Below are 19,644 nucleotides of genomic sequence, written 5' to 3'. Positions count from 1 at the left end.
TGGCCGTCCTCTTGGACTCATCGCATAGCGCGATGGGTCCCTGAATATTATTTTTCATTTTCAGTCCCTTGTCTTTTGTAGCTTGTCACTTCTGGTCTAATTCTCGTTGTCCAAAATACTAAGGCGGCTCGTGGCGATGCGAGCGTGCGAAGTGCAAAGTGCGCCATCAAAGCGCCACATTGCGCCCAACGCCCTTCTCCATCGCCATCGTCCTCGTCCTCGTCCTCACCCGAGCGCGTGCGCGTCGGGTGCTACGCACCCTCCGCTAGGACCACTTGGTGCATGATATTCATAAAAGAATATTACTATGGAAAATCTCTTCCTTATAAAGAGCTTCCATTACGTGCTCGTGAGTCATCACGGCCCATCGTGGTACGCGATGGCCGTCCTCTTGGACTCATCGCATAGCGCGATGGGTCCCTGAATATTATTTTTCATTTTCAGTCCCTTGTCTTTTGTAGCTTGTCACTTCTGGTCTAATTCTCGTTGTCCAAAATACTAAGGCGGCTCGTGGCGATGCGAGCGTGCGAAGTGCAAAGTGCGCCATCAAAGCGCCACATTGCGCCCAACGCCCTTCTCCATCGCCATCGTCCTCGTCCTCGTCCTCACCCGAGCGCGTGCGCGTCGGGTGCTACGCACCCTCCGCTAGGACCACTTGGTGCATGATATTCATAAAAGAATATTACTATGGAAAATCTCTTCCTTATAAAGAGCTTCCATTTCTTTACCACTTTCCATGTGGGATGGATTCCATCTTCCTTATTTATACCTTAGTGGAATGCTCCCACTTTCTTACATCTTCCAATGTGGATGGAGTTTTCTTTCATGTATGTAAACTTATCTTTAGGAAATATTTTTATTTCCTTATTTTTCTTATATTTTCTTATTTAATATTTTCTCATGACTTGTTTTGATATTATTTTTGATCCCTCAACTTTCCTAAGTTGTCAAATTTAGATCAAAATTTTGGGGATGTTACATCCTCCCCACCTTAAAATGAATCTCGTCCTTGAGATTCGTTGTCTTAAGTGTGAATGTTTCTCGCTTTTCGATTGTTAATTATATTCTATCTAATCTGGTTCTTGTTGTTATAATCTGTACACAGAATAGCTAGAGTCTTTGTTTTGTTGCTAACTTACATCTTTGAATGATGTAACCAGTCAATGGTTCAGAAAGTCATTAGTAATTGTAAATTGATAAACACAGTGATCAGTTGTGTTTAACTATTTACCTTACCATTTGTATTCTAAACATTTACCGATGTTAACTACATTGTTGTTTGGATTCGGTCTGTCGAATATTTTCTAGTAGGTTGTTGTTTAGATTCAGTCTATCGAATCCACTCTATCCTTGATATTGATCAATAACATCCTTTATATTCTAACAGTACTCTTGCACTTGGCTTAGTTTCATTCGCTTTACTTAGCGATTGCATCTCTTGAATATCTTCGAGCTCTCTCTCTTTTTTTTAAAACTTTTTGATCAACCTTACTAGGTAGATAGTATAATATTCTTGAATGAGCTCCTTTCGATAATATACTTGCCCTTGCATATATATTTTCTAATGTTTGGTATATCATCCTCCTAGATGATAATTTTCTCAACGTTTTCTTTGTTATAAGTTCGGATGAACTTTTCAATATGTAAACCTCTTGATTGTTCTTTAGAGGTAACGAATATAAGCATTCTTGTGTACTAATACGATCTATATGCTAATATTTCATTTATAACTTAGGGAATTAAATACCCTACTTTGATTACAATACTTCTCGTTTAAGAACGAGTTACAATTAATATACAAAAGTTAGCTAATTTATCTTGACATTTCCTTGATGTGATCTTGTCATTAATCTTGACTAGCTTTTCTTTTCGGGCATTCAGTCTTAAAGTGTCCTGTTTCTCCACATGTAAAACATACTCCTAGCTTCTTACTACATTCATCTATTGTGTGTCCTGCTCTCTTGCAGTATGCACAATTGTTTGAATTTTCTAGTCGACACTTTCCAGTATGTTTTCTTCCACAAGTCTTACATGCTGACTTGGGAGTAATTTCTTCTTTTTCTAACTTCTTGGAATCTTTTGACTTCTTAGTCTCTTTATCTTTCTTCTTTTCTTCTTCTTGATTCCTTATCATACTGTTGATTAAGTATCCGGCCAATTCCATAGCCGAATCAACTGTTTCTGGCATATTGGATCGTACCATGTCTATTATCTCTCTTGGTAGTCCATATATGTAACGAGTTACTTTGTTATATTCCGGAGTTACTAGATGTGGAACCAGTCGGCAGTATTCTAGGAATTTAGTGTTATATTCCCTTATATTTGTGCCAACAACCTTGTGATTCCATAACTTGGTTTGAATCCGATCCATTTCATGAGTTGGGCAAAATTTCTTTAATATAAGACCTTTGAATGTTTCCCAACTTAAGTTATACATTACTTCTCTCCCTTTGCTCATCAACAGAGCATTCCACCACTCATGCGCCTCTCCTTTAAACATTAAGGCGGAATACTGAATCTTCTCTTTATTAGTACACTTACTTGTTATTACTATTGTTTCCATTTCCTCAAGCCACCTCACGGTTGTGATGGCTCCTTTATCTCCGTGAAACTCCTTTGGTCCATAATACTTGAAGTCCTTGAACGAACATCCACCGATTTTGAGTTTCTTTCGTTTCTTATTCTTAGAATGATTATCAGACGTAGAGCTATCATAAGTTTCTTCCTTTCTCGAAGGAACAGATTTACTTCGACTTCTTTTGTTAGATTTTGGTTGACTTTGACTCGTAGAAAAGTCATTGATAGCTTCCTTAATCATCTTTTGAATTCCCTTTATATATTGAGCGGGATTATCCTTATTTTCAACGTTTTCTTCATTTTCAATTTTCTTGGGAGGACTATTGTGAGAGTTTGCACTTTCTTCTCTTGACATACTACAATAAAATTTTAAAAGATAAGTCAAATATTCGAATAATTTAAAACACATCTTTTATTCATCTTATTATAGTTACAAGAGTGCACATTATTTGTTACAATTATACTCTCTAAAATTACTAAGGTTCTATTTCTTCTAGCGAATGACTAGTTTCTTAATCTTGATATCTTTCTTGATAGTCTTCTCTTTTTCTTCCATTTCCATTGTTTCTTCATTTTGAGTGTGAGGACAATATCCTTCTCTGTGAGAATATTCTTCCAGATAGGTCATTACTTCTTTTTCCTTTGGTATCATTGGTTTCTTGGATCTACTTGATCCCGCTCCATATGTGTCATGATTGGGAATTATTTGAGCTAGCGGAATGTCAGAATCATAGGAATCTGAATCTTCCTCCATTTTTGTTTGGCATGTACTTTCATCGCTAGATATAGGAATTGGGAGAAAAGACGTTCCCATAAATCCTTTTCCTTTACCAGATCGAGGCTTAACGGATTCTTTGCTAGATTGACAATCAGACATCTGCGCGAGGTTTAAATTTAGGGATAGGTAGACGCTCCTATCTTATTTGTTATATCATGTCCATATTTAATTTTGAATGATTTATAGATACTTTTCAACTAAGTATCTATGTTGCTTCAATCAAAATCAATATAAAACGTTTTCAAAACTTATCCTTAATCAAAGCCTAGGTATAATTAAATACCGAATTCGCTAAGATTAATGGCTCTGATACCAACCTGTCACACCCCGACTTAGGGCCTAGGCGTGTGACCAATAGTTGGTATCGGTTTTGTAAATACATCAGAGTTTTTATATCAACGGAAGTCTTTAATAAAATATTATTATATTGAAAACTTATTAAACTCTCGGGTTCAAATACCCATTTGATATTTTAAATACATTTCTTTAAAAAACATAACTCTTTTATAATATTTTCAAATAAAATATCTGAGCCATCAGATAGCATCTAATGACTATAACTCCAATCTTCTATTTCCTCTTGCTTGTCTAACCTTTCTTGTTTCCCTGTAACATGGGGGAAAAATACGTCAGCACAAAGCTGGTGAATAACGCTGACTCAAAAATCTCTTTTCAATACATTTGTGAAACCAACAATAATACATTTGTGACTACTCATTAGGCACCCAACTAAATTGGGATCAAATTACCCTAAGTACCATGTACAATTAATTATATACACAATATCATTTCTCTGAACAGTCCCGTAGAACTTCAGAGGCATGTTGATGATATGCATGGCCTCGGGGAAATGCCGAGTCACCATGTATGTTGGGATCCAGACACATGTATACTCTTAATCAGAGTGTCCGTTTCTTATTATTGTAACACAAAGTTTTAAGGATTCGTAAATCCTATGCAAACATTCTGACTCGGTATAAAATGTTTGGGGCGTATTCACCTTTTCTGTTTATAATCAGTTTCTGTTACTGATTCCTATTTTCTGTTTCCTCTTCTTGTTTTGTTACCTCGGACCTATAGTACGAGAATAACATTTGTATAAATAACTAGATCAACGATCTAGCTTCAGACCTTTAGTCCGTTTCGTATAGCTTTAACCTTGATAAAAAGCATTTGTTTATAAAACACTTGGACCTTTAATTCCTTTTTTTATTTATCAATCATATGCTACGTTTCTTCTTCAAGAAGAAACATCTATATTGAGTTCCTTTTTCAAGAAGAAACATTAATCAAACTTTATTCTTTGAATATCATATTTCTTAATAATAAAGAAATACTATTTTAACTATAACCCTCACTTAAGAAAAGTTATATGATTCTTAATCGTAATCAAGGTTTGGCTATAACTTCGACTACGGTCTAAGCCATTAATAATAATAAAATAATAACTTAGGTAGAACCCCTTACCTCGCTCGGGTATTCGGAGTTATATATTCCTAAGTTTATACGGGCAGCACTTCTACTCTATGCACGTCTATCGAGGCGTTCTTAATCCACCTTTCTTGGCACACAAATCGAGGCAATATTCGATTGCCGGGTCGTGCACGTAATTCGAGGAAAACACCGGGTTTATGGCACGTATTACGAGGTTATGATTGTCGGGTCGGTGACACGCAAAACGATGTTCGGCAAGCAAAACAAGATAGAGAGAGTAAATTCTAGAGAGAGAGTGGCTGTGGTGTGCATGCAAATGAGCCGACCCCCCTATTTATAGCAAATTTTGGATCCCATCGCGGTACGCGATGGGTCCTACTTCTCCCGCCGTCGCTTACCTTCTAATAAAGTGCGCATCAAAGCGCTACATTACGCCCAACGCCCTTCGCCATCGCCATCGTCCTCGTCCTCGCCCGAGCCCGAGCGCGTGCGCGTCGGGTGCTACACACCCTCCGCTAGGACCAATTGGTGCATGATATTCATAAAAGAATATTACTATAGAAAATCTCTTCCTTATAAAGATCTTCCATTTCTTTACCTCTTTCCATGTGGGATGGATTACATCTTCCTTATTTATACCTTAGTGGAATGCTTCCACTTTCTTACATCTTCCAGTGTGGGATGGAGTTTTCTTTCATGTATGTAAACTTATCTTTAGGAAATATTTTTATTTCCTTATTTTTCTTATATTTTCTTATTTAATATTTTCTCATGACTTGTTTTGATATTATTTTTGATCCCTCAACTTTCCTAAGTTGTCAAATTTAGATCAAAATTTTGGGGATATTACACCGGTTGCACTCGTACCAAAAATCATTGAAAACGCATACCAATACTTGTACCAAATTTTCCGTTATGGTATGGGTACAGGTATTGGTATGGGAATTTTGGTACAGTACCCGTTTTTGTACCACTTTACTTTTTTATTTCTAAATCTTTGACGATCTTGAAACCGGTATCGGTACGAGTAACAAACAACTTGAATTAGTCAGGGTATCGATACTTGCACAGGTACGTGAAGGGTACCAAATTAGTACATGTACCAAATTGACCGTCGATTTAATGATAAGATAGTATTGAAGTGTGACAACCGCCAATTTTCAGGTCAATATTTGTACATGTTTTAAAAATGATTTCATTTTATGAGTTTCTATTTGGCTTAAATTGCATTAACTGAGTCATAAAGTCTAGAGAATCCATACATATTGTTATCATACGGTGGGTAATCTTAGAAATTACCGGTTGACATATGCAAGTTAGCTCGATAAACTCGAACGTTGGTAATAAATTATTATAAAACCAAAGCCAGGCTCAATAGTCCAATATATAGACTTTATGTTGTACACTCAAATTTAATAAATTAAAATTTGTGACAACATGTATCTCGAGTCTAAAAATTATTAATCTTATATAGATGTGTACATATAATTCGTGACTATTATATAAACTAGTCATACGATGGTGCAATATTCACATTAATACATATAATGTCATGTCAGTAATATTATACCATCAAGATACCTACACTTTATAAAAACATAAAACTATCTAACCAAACTAACACATTTAAACTAACCAAACTAATTCTTAATAATGCCTAAACTAACCAAACTACCCTCCCTTCCCTTTCTTACGGTGAGCAACAAAAGGGACCCCCTTTTTTAATTTGATTCACACTACAAATTTCAAGAGACTATACATAAGTATGCCATGTTCATAACAACTCTTTTCCTTGCTACCATTTAGCCGACAAGCCAAAACAACTCCCAATTATATTTACAACTTTCATGACAGCATCTAAGAGGGGCAATTTCATAGAATAGTAACCAAGTTTTAAAAGTGTTCCAATTAGGTCACTCAACTTTAAAAAGTGTTTCAATTAAATCACTCAACTTTCATATTTTTTTAAATTAAAGGTTTTAACATGTTTTTTTAGCGTTTTTCTTTTTTGTTTCACATAGGAAATCTTTTTATCTTTTTTTTATGTTGACGTTGAGTGGCGATGTGAATTTTATTTTTTATTTTTAAATTTTAATATATTTAACGTTATTTAATTTTTTTTAAAATATAACTACATATATTGCAATTTCCGACCCCCACATCTTATCCTCCATTTCTTTCTTGACTCACAAAAAAATCGGTGAGACTCGATTTGAAGATTTAGTGACCCGATTTGTAAAAAATATGCATGAGTGACCTAATTGGAACACTTTTGAAAGTTGGTTACTATTCTATGAGATATTCCCAATCTAATCACATTAGGAGTAAGTGGATTAAAGGTTTATCCAAGAAACAAGAATTGCAACATATACTATTATATATAACATACAAATGTTATAAACATAAATCACACTCTCACCTCACATCCCTCCTCACGGCATTCTCTCAACCAAACCCAAACCCACTTTTTGAACCTCCATCTTTCATTCTAAGTAAATTATCCAAGAACCAAGTCTAAGGGCCAAACATCCAATTGTTAAATATGGTGATTCAAGTGAAAGGAAGCTAGAGTGGTGCTAGGAGCTCAAGATTTCTTCTTTTCTTCTTATTATTTTTATTATCTCCTCTATCCTTTACCTAAGTGAGCCTCTACACTCTAATTCTTTATTCTTTTGTTATTATATATACAAGTCTTGAAAGCTTGTATAATGAACCACCCAAAGTATTAGACTAAAAGATGAATGAACACAAACTAGTAACTAAAACCTTATTTTCTCTAAACAAACATCTTCTCTAAATCATGGTATATTAAAGTGTTTGTATAGAAGATATATTTAATACAAGTCTTTCATAAGATTTGTTAGTAAAAGAGTAACTTTTTTTTGGTAACCATAAAATACCACTAAAGATATAAGCATGAGTTGTTTTAAACTAACAAAAATGGTGTGTTCATCCTCTTAAATATGAGAAAATAACCAACTTATGTTATATATGGTGTGTAAACAAATTTACAATAACAAGGACTAACCAAAGAACATGGGTAAAACCAAGATCTACAAAAAAAACACGTGTAAGAAAATCGAGAACTATGGAAAAAAAAAACCGAGAACCCGAGACTCGTAATCACCACATAAAATTTGTTAAGGATTTGGAACAAATGGCCAATATTATTATAAACATAATGTTAAACAAAGTTAATAAACCATTAACCATAGGATAAAGTGGTTAAACACCTAGGAAATGTGTAAAAGTGTCTCACAAGTACAACTAGAGATAGACAGTTTGTTGGCAGTTTTAAAACTCGGATTCACGAGGTCATATTTCAGTCAATACTTAACTAAAAAGTATGATTTTTGAGTCTAAAATATACTACTATGAGTCTAGTTTCCAAGCCAACCGGTTTAATGCGATTTGGACGAGTTTTGATACCCGAAACAGACTTTACAAAAATACGTGTCAAAACTATCAGTTTGTTAACAGATTTGACTCTTACTAAAGAACACATACCTCAGTCATATTAAGTCCAAATGACATGATTCCATTTGAAAAATATACCTTTATGTCTTAGGTTTAAAGTTTGTACTCACACGTTTCATGAAAATAGTTTTAGGTCAGTCAAATAAAGGTTTTTCCACAAACTATCAATAATTTTCGCTGTACAACCCTTGTGTACTAATAAATGTGTTTGGATATCTTAAACACCTCCAAAAATTATATATAATAGTTTTCTGGAAACCTAATACATGTGAGATTGTGTGATAAAAAATTCAAATCAAAAAGAGGTCGTTTAATACAAGAATATACGTTAACTTCGTACCTCAAAACATCTATAGAATCTGTGAACACATAAGATGAATACTAATTTTAAGTCATATAAACCCAATATGAAGCATACACGAGGACTTATGGACTAATAATAACATCCCTAAAAAAGTTTGATGCAGTTGGATCAGAATCGGAAAATTACAGTCTAACAAACATATAGGTTAATTTTTAAAGCTCAGTAAAACGCAAAAACTGCGATTACCGATATTGTTGTCCACTTAAACCCATGCCTTAGTCTTTACCGGGACAAAGAAGATCCGACAATTTTTTACTCAGTGGTTTACACAATTAAGACCCGCTTATTTTCAGTTTTTACCGGACCAGACCACCCCAACTTGACTTAAACCTCAAAATTAGCAGATTTAAAACTTTTGTTGCTCTATTTTTATATGAATAGTTAAGACGATCAAGGGTATTGTTTATCCACCTAAGCTTAAGCATCAAAGTCTACCAAGCAGCCATTAGATATTATTAAGGTACAATTAATTCATAGCTAGTGTTCCCCACAACATGACATACCCCCGTTATCAAGCAATACACCGAACCATTACCATAGGTGACTATGCAAAATTTCATCTGTAGGGCTTACATGTAGCGTGTCCCTTGTGGTCTGTTTCTTAATGGTAATGAGATGCGAGCAAGGGGACCCCACATGGCTAACAGCGTGGATGATCAAGTCTGTAATGCATTTGTACTTTTTATGATCATGTTTAAAGACTTATGTGGCAGAAATCTGCAGGTTTGCTCTCTTTTTTTAGCTTAATTTTAAATATTCACAACCCCATTTGGAATTGAGAATACCCAGATGAATAGTCGGCATACAGACCCATGGTCTCCGGACCCGGGGCATCCCATCAATACAAGATTTAAGGTTATAAAACCATATGCCAATGATGTGTAAAACACTAAAGCTAGCAGTTTAAGATTTTATATCACAGGCTACACGGCATACTCTAACGTTAAACCTACCCAAGCATCATATGATAACGTATTCAATATTTTAAACTTTTCGAACTTTATGATTTTTCACTTTTCATACCAAGAATTGAGACTTGAGTATGGCCCGACCTTTCATTACTTATTTTCTACGGACCAAACGCTTTACCCATAAGAGATTTCCGACCCATTTTATCAAATTTCCCTTTCATTTTCAAGGCTAAGCCTACCGACACATCCCAAGTTAAGTGCGCTTTCTTTTATTTATCTCATATTATTAGTAGTTCGAAAAACCAATTTCCGATAAATATCATCATCTCCCACTTTCACGCAAAAAACTATATTCAATGGACATTTTTAAAACATTTTTAACTCTTTTTTTTTCGATAATTTTTTTTATTTTTTATTTTACTTTTCAAACAAAAACTCAATTTAAACTACGACTCAAATATCCTATCCCCACACTGAAATTTTGCATTGTCCTCAATGCAAGGATAAGGACGACTCAAATTAAAAAAAAATAAAAATAAAAATAAAGTCGGACTACAAAAACCTAAAAACTCTAAAAATTACAAACAAAATAAAATGTTAACAAGCTAGATAAATGGAAAAGACTTAGTTGGTAATATGCGCATGAAATACGATGCCAAAGTCTTCTTCCATGAATGTACTCCAACTATGAACGTGCTCAGCAAATAGTAACTTCCTTCTTTCACACACGAACATAAGCGGCAAAAATTTTACAATATCTAATAATATATCCTATCAAGCTGATAGCTATTATGCATTCAAATAATTTCACCAACCCAACCAATATATAAGACATGAATAATTAGGAGCAAATAAATAAACATAAAGTATACAGCTCCACTGCTACTCGATCCCCACACTTGTCTTTTTCATTATACTCTTCCTTGGGATCATCTCTCTAGCTCACTCAATTTCTCTTCAAATCTAGCAAAACTTAAAAACACGAAAACAAATAACTACAAAAAACTACGTTAGTGACTCGATGAATTATACAAACTTCGTGAAACTTCCCCACACTTGAACTTAATCAGGAGGTTTCTCCTTGATCTGGACCATGTCCAACCCGTTCAGTTCCACCCGGAATTTATCAAACAGTAATATATCAATGATGGAACCGAAAAAATATTAAATTAGAATTAAAAATCAGTAACGGGTCAGATCACCTATATTTAAACTTACCTGGCAAAAGCCGAATGCGTTGTATGTATCGAGAAGACTGGTCGTGTTTGACTTTTAATGGCTTTTTCACCCCCGTAAACCATCTTCTAAAGTATATGCAACTTCGGTTTTCAGGTAACCTATCATCCTCGGCCTTATCCCGTGGTTTTGATTCCTGATCATCATTCAAAACACAGTCCACGGGCCGGCAATGGTGTTCTTCCTCCAACACCGCATCCTCATGTACAACGTCCTCTACAAGTAGGGCCTCGAAAAACGCAACATCCCCATTAACGTCCAATGTGTCTCCCTCGTCATACTCTGACAATCCATCCAACTCCAGATCAAGGAATTCATCTTTCTCACTCAATTCATTCACAACCTTTTTCTCAACGCCAAACATCAACTCAAGTGAATCTTCCAAATCCACGTCATCCTCTATATCTTCTTTCTTCACTAACGACCTCTGATAAGCAGCCCACTCTTCTTCATTTATCTCATCATCATAGTCACTCCAAAAATCAATAATAGCATGTGAAACCGGAGGTGGGACTTCAACATCCATTTTTGTCTCCGTTACTTGAATGATCTCCTCATCTGACTGCTCAACATATTCCAAGGATCTCAACCTCTTCATTTCATTTCTTCATCCAGTCTCCTAGAAATTTCTTCTACTTGACGTTGGAGATCTGTAATATAATCCTGGTGATTTTTGAAGATGGTATCATGCTCAACGAACATCTTTTGGGTATCTGTAGCCATGTATTGGACCAGCATCTTTTCTATCCTACCCATAGCAGCTACATCCTCATCAGAAAGGCTTTTAGAAAATTGATCATAACACTGCTCCTGGTTTAGCTGAGGTTGCTAATATGGAAAAGGTCCCTGTGAAAAATTTTGCACCGGCTGCACAGAAGGGTTACTACGATTATATGGACATGCACGAGTCATATGACAACCAGCGCATCTATAACAAATAAAGCGAGAACCCTTGTATGGACAATCATAGTGTAAATGAGGATCACCACACGTATCACAATTAAGGTTATTGTAGTATGGACATTTAATGGTAAAGTGAGGTCCATTACAAATTTCACACATAATTACAAGAATCTAAACAAGCAAAAGACACGGACAATTAGATACCTACGACTCAAAGCAAAAAACATAATAAATAAATAAATAAATACGTAAAAATCTAATTAACTGAAACCCTAAAAACTCAAAAGAAAAAAAACATAATAGCACGTATATAACAAGTAAGTCCAATCAGAGCTAATAACGCAATCGCTAAGAATCCCCGGCAGCGGCGCCAAAACCTTGATGTGCTAAAAGTAGTTATAAAATAAATAACTAAAATTATACTAATCTAGACACTAAGTAATACTCTAGACCCTTAAACGTAACTAAAACTACTAACCGGCAAGTGAACCGGTCGACTCTAGTACAACTACGTAAGTCCGGATATCAAACCCACAAGACTCTTTAAATTACGAAACTAGCAAATTAGACTCAACTACAAGACACGACTATTTATTAATAATATTTGAGGGGGGAATTTAATACTAATAATTAAGACTTAATAATAATTAACTAATAATTACTTTAATTAAACTATTAATAAACTAATTAATATAATAATAAAACAAACCCTAATTATTATAATAATAAAAAAACATAAGCATTACTTATTAATCAATTAATAAAACTTAAATCTAATTAGTTTTAACTAATAAACAATTTAGAAAACTTGGAGGAATTCGGATGATTAAAATAACTACCCAGGCCGGAATCCCCAAAGTCACGGTTATGGAAAAACGCAATTTATGGAACCGGGATCATAAAATAGACCCTTGACAGAAAACCCGAACAGGACCCTTGAACTTCAAGAAGACGCCTACGGATTTCTAACAAGTTTTAAGACTCACCAGTTTTATATTAAACTTCCTTACGGTTATTTAATCGCTTATGTCTAAGTATCTTTTATGACGAAAACCTACCTTACAGCGCGGAATTCAAAAGATAGCAAAGCAACCCAATTAATTTAATAAACTAAGCTGACAATCAAATCTAGACGGACTCCTTACGAAGAACTAAATCTAGCAATCCCGACATGCAAAGATCTATTAATAGCCTATCACTTTACAACATTTTAGACTAGCAGCTCACTTTTATTTTTTTACTTGATTTTATTGTTTCTATGATTTTAATCGATATTAATCACAAACTAGTCAAGAACACACAGTAAATGACCTAATAAAACCCTATCCTATGAAACAATCAACAAGGGCAATGTGAAACAATAAATTCAAGCAAACAAAACCAAACAATCATACGCATCAATTAAATCAAGCTCAACCGTTTACTTAAAACATAACATCCATAACGAAATGAAAATCCAAATATAATCAAACCGAACTAAGGTTCATCACGACCTAGGCAGTCTATGAAATTTAGCCTAAAATATTAAAATCTAAATCAAACAAAACGAATAATAATGAAAACATGGTGAAAATCTAAACAACGAAGGATTAAAGGCGATAAAACCCGTAAAACTTCAAACGTAAACGTGTAGCTCTTCACCGGCTGTCCTCTTGCCTTCAAAATCACCACGAGACTCGAAAATATGCTCCAAGAATTCCAAAAATCGGCTGGTGGTTTTCAGGTTATGTCAGGTTTGAGTTAAATGTGCTTAAATAACCAAAACAAGGCCCGACATTAAGCGAAAACGAACTTAATCCAGCCCAGTAGTGCCGAGGCGCCGCGCGGAGAACATTTGGCCTTCCCCCTTCGCGCGGCGCGGCGTGCTTTTCCTAGTGGGCCGGTCAGACCGGCCCAGTTTGACCGGTTCTCTGTTCTGGTTCGTTCTGACGCGTTCTGGATCTCCGTTTCGGCTCGTTTTAGCTCGTTTTTCGCCCTTTTTAATCACGATCAAATCCCGGAACCTAAGAAACATAAAAACGTTAGTAGTATACAAATCTCGACTAAAAACGAATAAAAACTATTAAAATATTAAATAAAATAAACAAGTGAAACATATATATTTAGCATTATATCAGCTAACTATTTCACTCAGAAACTCAAAGGTGAGTTTCACGGCCCGTTTACATTCAAACGATTTACAAAATGGGGGAGAAACATACAAATACTTGCTTTTATACGTTAATGAGAAACAAGACCAGACTTTTATGTTTACATGAGTTATCTCTTGGATCTGAAAGTCCCCTTTATCGCTTATTAGTAATCATTAGCTTTTATTAGCCAAAGATTCTGTGAATAGTACTACTGGGATTGACGCCCCCAGTCATGGTTAGTCGCGCTAACCGCCGATCCGCATGGTCGAATGATTGCATAGTGTCTACTCTCTTGCTCGTGAGGTACGAGTGAGGGGAAAAACACCTGTGTCTTGGTTTGGTTATGCCTCGTGTAGTTCATAATTATCGTATTCTTTGCTAGCTTATGATGGGTCAAACGATTACTTGTTTTTATTTAACGTATACATGAAATGCTTTCGAACGAAAAGGATTTACAAACTTTAAACGCTAAAACTTGTGAACTCACCAACATTACGTTGACATTTCAAAGTATGTTTTTCAGGTACTTAAAGCACAATCACTCAAGTGGAAAGCGTCGTAGGATAACATGCACACAAGTGTCGGATACGCATTTTGGAGGATTTTACTTGTATAACCCATGTCTTGGGTCATATGGGCAAAATCTTTGAAACAATGTCTTTTCATAAATGTTATGAGACTTAAAAGTTGATTATGGGATGTAAACTCTGAATTTTAACTATGTATCCAATTTGTGTGTTTGTGTTTGCAATAATCATATGCTTTGACAACCACATTCGTCACCCCTCGCGATTCCGCCGAGGTGGGGTGTGACATGAAGAACCTTAATTCGGTCGCCGACTTTAAGTGATTTATTTGTTGGTTCGAGTCTTGGATGCTATATTATTTAATTTTGAAGAAACCTTTGGTACTTGTTCAATAATTAAGATGGTTGGAGAATTTATGTTATATATTAAATATGAAGATTCTCAATTAAACCCTTATATACCCCAAACATGTACAAAATACCAAATGTATCCTTACCATACCCGTACCTGTACCCGATTGTATATGTACCAAAATTCAACAAAAATGAGTACCAAAACCTGTACCAAATAGGCTAAATCGGTACGGGTACATGTACGTGTACGGGTATGGTATGGGTACGAGTACGAGTATTTCTTTCGTAAATATATCCGAGTTACGTTATTTTAGCGAACGCCTTTCAATAATATATTCTTTTTATAAAATTTCGGGTTTGAAATATCCATTTGGTATTACCAAACATGTATGTGAAAATTAATTTACATTATTTTCGGTTTCAGGTGTCTGATCCATCAGATAACATCTAATGACTATATTTCCAATCTTCTATCCGTCATTCTTGTTTGATCTAACCTTACTGATCCATTGTAAATAAGATACCATCTAATAACTATATCTCCAATATTCTATCTGTCATTCTTGTTTGATCTAACCTTACTGATCTTTTATAAACAGTTTTGCAAATACGTCAGCACACAACTGGTGAATAGTGTTGATTCGGTTTCAAATATTTTTAACTTCCTTTATAAAATTAAAAATAATACACATATATACCGTTTATTGGGAACCTAACCTAGTTAGAAGTTTTTACACCCCAAGTGTACATTTCAATCATGGCCTAACTTTATTCGGAGAGTTATACTCATTTATGCCACTCATTATGAGTTATTAACCCAAGTCATTTAAACATATACACAAAATCATTACTCTGAAACGACTCATTGACCTTCAAAGGCAATGTTATGATTTGCATATTCTCAGTGATCTGCTGAGCCACCATGTATGAATGGATCTATACACATGTATACTTTAAATTGAATGTTCATTTATTATTATTGTAACACGAGGTTCTAAGGCTTCATGGATCATATGCAAACATTTAAAGAGTTTGTAAAAGACATGGCACATTCACCTTTTGATGAGTTATTCAATTAACAACTTCTCTGTATTGATGAACGATTACCTCAACCTATAGTTTGAGAATAATAATTTAATACTTTTTCTTAATCAAATTATCTAGCTTCAGACTTTTAGGGTATATTTGGCAAGGAGCTTTTAAGAGCTTCAAGCTTCAATCTTTTAAGAAAAAACTCATATTCAATAAAAAGATTTGTTTGATTAAGGTAGCTTCAAGCTTTTAAATTGATTGAAAAAGCTCCATATTTAAACGCTACTATCACTAGCGTTTGAGAAAAAGCTAGCTACAAGCTTTTACATTTGAATTTACAAGTTTGGCACTTGAACTTCTATAAACTTTTGTTAATTTATATAATAGTTACACATTTAACCCTTATTCAAAACTAACTACCCCACGACTTTTTTAGGGGCCGTAACTTTTTCACACGCTAATAACTTTTTAAACAAATTACATCGTAAAAACGAGCATTTTATTCTCTTTAATTTGAGTATGATATCATTATACTTCTTTAACTTTAAAAAATTAACATACTATGTGATTATCGGTTATGATCGGTAACAAGTCGAGTTAGGTGAGCTAGAGTCTTGTGTAAGACCAAATTCATGTCAGAACGAGTCGATACAAAAAGGGTTAAATTAGTTCGGTTCATGTCGGTACGCTTTTGAGTTGAAAGGGGTCAAGTCAGAACATGTTTTAGATTAGAAAAATGCATGTTCAGAATGATATTCAGATCAAAATAGGTTGGTTTAAAAAATTATATATTTTAAATTACTGTATATTTCAGCTTTGTTTCTTGATTTTCGACAACAGTTACACGCTTACTGCCTTTTCATGAATTACACGTCTACATTCGGGTTATGTATGCACTGTTATCAGGTGAATCATGTACCGACACTAATTATGCGGTTGATGTTAGGTTGTGCGCTCATTCCGCCGCATAACATGGGCACCCAACTAGTTTTATTAAAAACTTCTGCTACTCTGCCAAACACCTAAAAATATTTAAAAAGCTACAGCTAACAGCTACCAGCTTCCAGCCATAAGCTTCCGGCTAGTTTTGGCAAAGAGCTTTTAGGAGCTTTTAAGAACTTTAAGCTACAAGCTTTTAAGAAAAAAAACTCTTATTTATTGAAAAGTCTTGTTTGGTTAGAGTAGCTTGAAGCTTTTAGGTTAAGAGAAAAAGCTTGAAGCTAAAAGCTCCAACTACTAGCGTTTAGAAAAAGCTACAAGCTTTTGGTATTTCAAATTTTACAATTTTGGTACTTGAACTTTCGTATAATAATTATATATTTAACCCATATTAAAAAAAAAAACTACCCCCATGACTTTTTTAAACACCATAACTTTTTCGCACGCTAATATTTTTTTTAAAAAAAATGCATTATAAAAACGAACATTTTATTTTCTTTAATTTGAGTATCATATTGTTATACTTCTTTAACTTTTAAAAATTAACATATTATGTGAATATTGGTTAGGATGACAACAAGTCGAGACAGGCAAGCCAGGGTCATGTGTAAGACCAAATTAGGGTCGGAACGAGTCGATGCAAAAAGGGCTAATTTAGTTCGGTTCATGTTGGTACGGTTTTGAGTCGAAAGGGTCAAGTCAGAATAGGTTTCGGATTAAAATTGTGCATCGCGCGAGCACCCAACTAGTTTTATTAAAAGTTCCAGCTACTCTACCAAACACCTAAATATTTCTAAAAAGCTACAACTAACAGCTATCAGCTACAGCTTCTAGCCACCACCTTGCAGTTACCAGCTAGCAGCTTCCAGCTACAGTTACCAGCTAGTTTTGCCAAACATACCCTTAGTCTGATTAGATAGCTTTAAACCTTGATTGAATATTTATTTTGATATAACAATCATTTTTATTTAAAATGATTACTTTACTACTTAAAGCTTTTGGTTTGTATGACGTTTGGTGTGGCATGCTTTGGCGTAATAGGTTCGGATACTCTTATAGAGCTTTCTAGGAAAATAAACAGGTCTTGCGATTGATTGAGATTTATGCGAATTACTTTCTTATGACAAGAGATTATCGATGTTATCACCATTCAAGTGAAAAAACACTCTGTAACTACCAAAAAAAAATATGTACTTGTCACGTTTACATATGTATACTAGTTTGATAGACGATAGCCGTAATGTCAATTATATAGATTTAGATATGTATAATATCATTGTTAAGTAAAAAATTTGGTCTATTAATTGTAATTATAGTTTTTTAATAAAAAAAATTAAGAGTGATTATAAAAAATTAACTAAAACATGTTTGATATTTTTTTAACAAGAATACCCAATTGAATGGTTGAGTTATTCTATAAAAACAAAAAAAATGAAAAGTGTGAGAAGCCATAATTAAAGAATATGTGTCAAGTAAGGACCAAAGGAAAAATGGTATAAAAGTAATATTACACATTTTTTTTCTCCACATACAAGTCATATGCTAATTCTCTCATTATTTATAAATGTCTATAACTTTTTTATATGAATATTTTTAAAAAATAAAATTCACCATAATAACAAACGTTTTTTATCTTTAATTAGAGTATGATTTTGTTATATAAAAATAAATAAAATTTACGTCATTGTGTCTTTTTGCTTACCATTGTGTCTTTTTTCGTCAATGTGTCTTTCTGTTTGTCGTTGTGTTTTTTTCGCCATTGTGTCTTTCAACTAATCATTGTGTTTTTGTTAAATAATAATAACACCGTTGTGTAATAATATGTAAATATAATGAAAAATATCAACAAAATATCTAATACATAAAACACAATGATGAATACATATTACATAATAACTTGAAACGCAAAACACAATAATGAATATATATAACACAATGACCTGAAACGTAAAACACAACTGAATATACATATTACACAATGGCGTGAACGTAATACACATTGAACATAATACTATTTTTCTCAAATTAAGTGAATGTACAATGATAAGTAGAAAAACAAATGTTGAACACAAAGACACAATGAGGAACAAAAAGACACAATGACACAATCTTTGTTTTATTTTTTATCTTTAATATGAGTACCAACTGAAAAACACAGTGACCAAAATCTATAACACAAAACACAGAAAAACCCAACTAAAAAACACAATAGACAACCAAATAACACAATATAAAAAAACCCATTAACTTTTTTTTATATAAAAATATGATATTCATATTAAAGATAAAAACGCTTGTTACTATGGTAAAAAAAAATTTAAAAAAATTATATGAAAAAGATATAGACGTTTTAAAATGATGGACGAATTGACATGTGCCTTGCATGTGGAGAGTACAAGTTATCATAAGTGGGTTATTACATTCATGGCCTTCTCATTAATTTTTATTCTTATATTAATCTTTATCATCCAAATCTAAGATAAATGAAATAGATTCCTTCTCACCATTTTCATTTTTATTGTACTTTGTATTTAAACTTTACCCTAAATTGAAACCTTTTATATTTTAAAAAAATAAATTAGACACGCTATAGTTGGTATAAACAAGTTTACATTTCTAGTTTTTTTAAATCCCAAATGTGATAGCATACAATCTATATGGCCTTGTAGACCAAAGAGATTGATACCACCTACATGTCACATGAACGATATAATTTACTATTATAATAAACAAAAATGTTGGTTAAATCATAAACCCCTTAGATAGCCTAATATTTTGACAAGTGGCAAACTCAAGTAATTTCTAATTAAATTTATTATTTAAAATATAATTTTAATTAAGATTTAAAACATTCCTTATTAGCCTTATCAATCATCACATCAATATTAAATTTACACATTATACTTACTTGCATAAATTATTTAAATATTACAATTTTAGATATTGTTAATTTTAGCGTATGGTAACCATATAACCGTTTA

Source organism: Bidens hawaiensis, unplaced genomic scaffold, assembly GCF_021521415.1.
Source record: "Bidens hawaiensis isolate Kalapana, Puna unplaced genomic scaffold, B.hawaiensis_p1.1 tig00005344_1, whole genome shotgun sequence".
Taxonomy (NCBI): domain Eukaryota; kingdom Viridiplantae; phylum Streptophyta; class Magnoliopsida; order Asterales; family Asteraceae; genus Bidens; species Bidens hawaiensis.
This window is presented reverse-complemented; position numbering follows the sequence as displayed.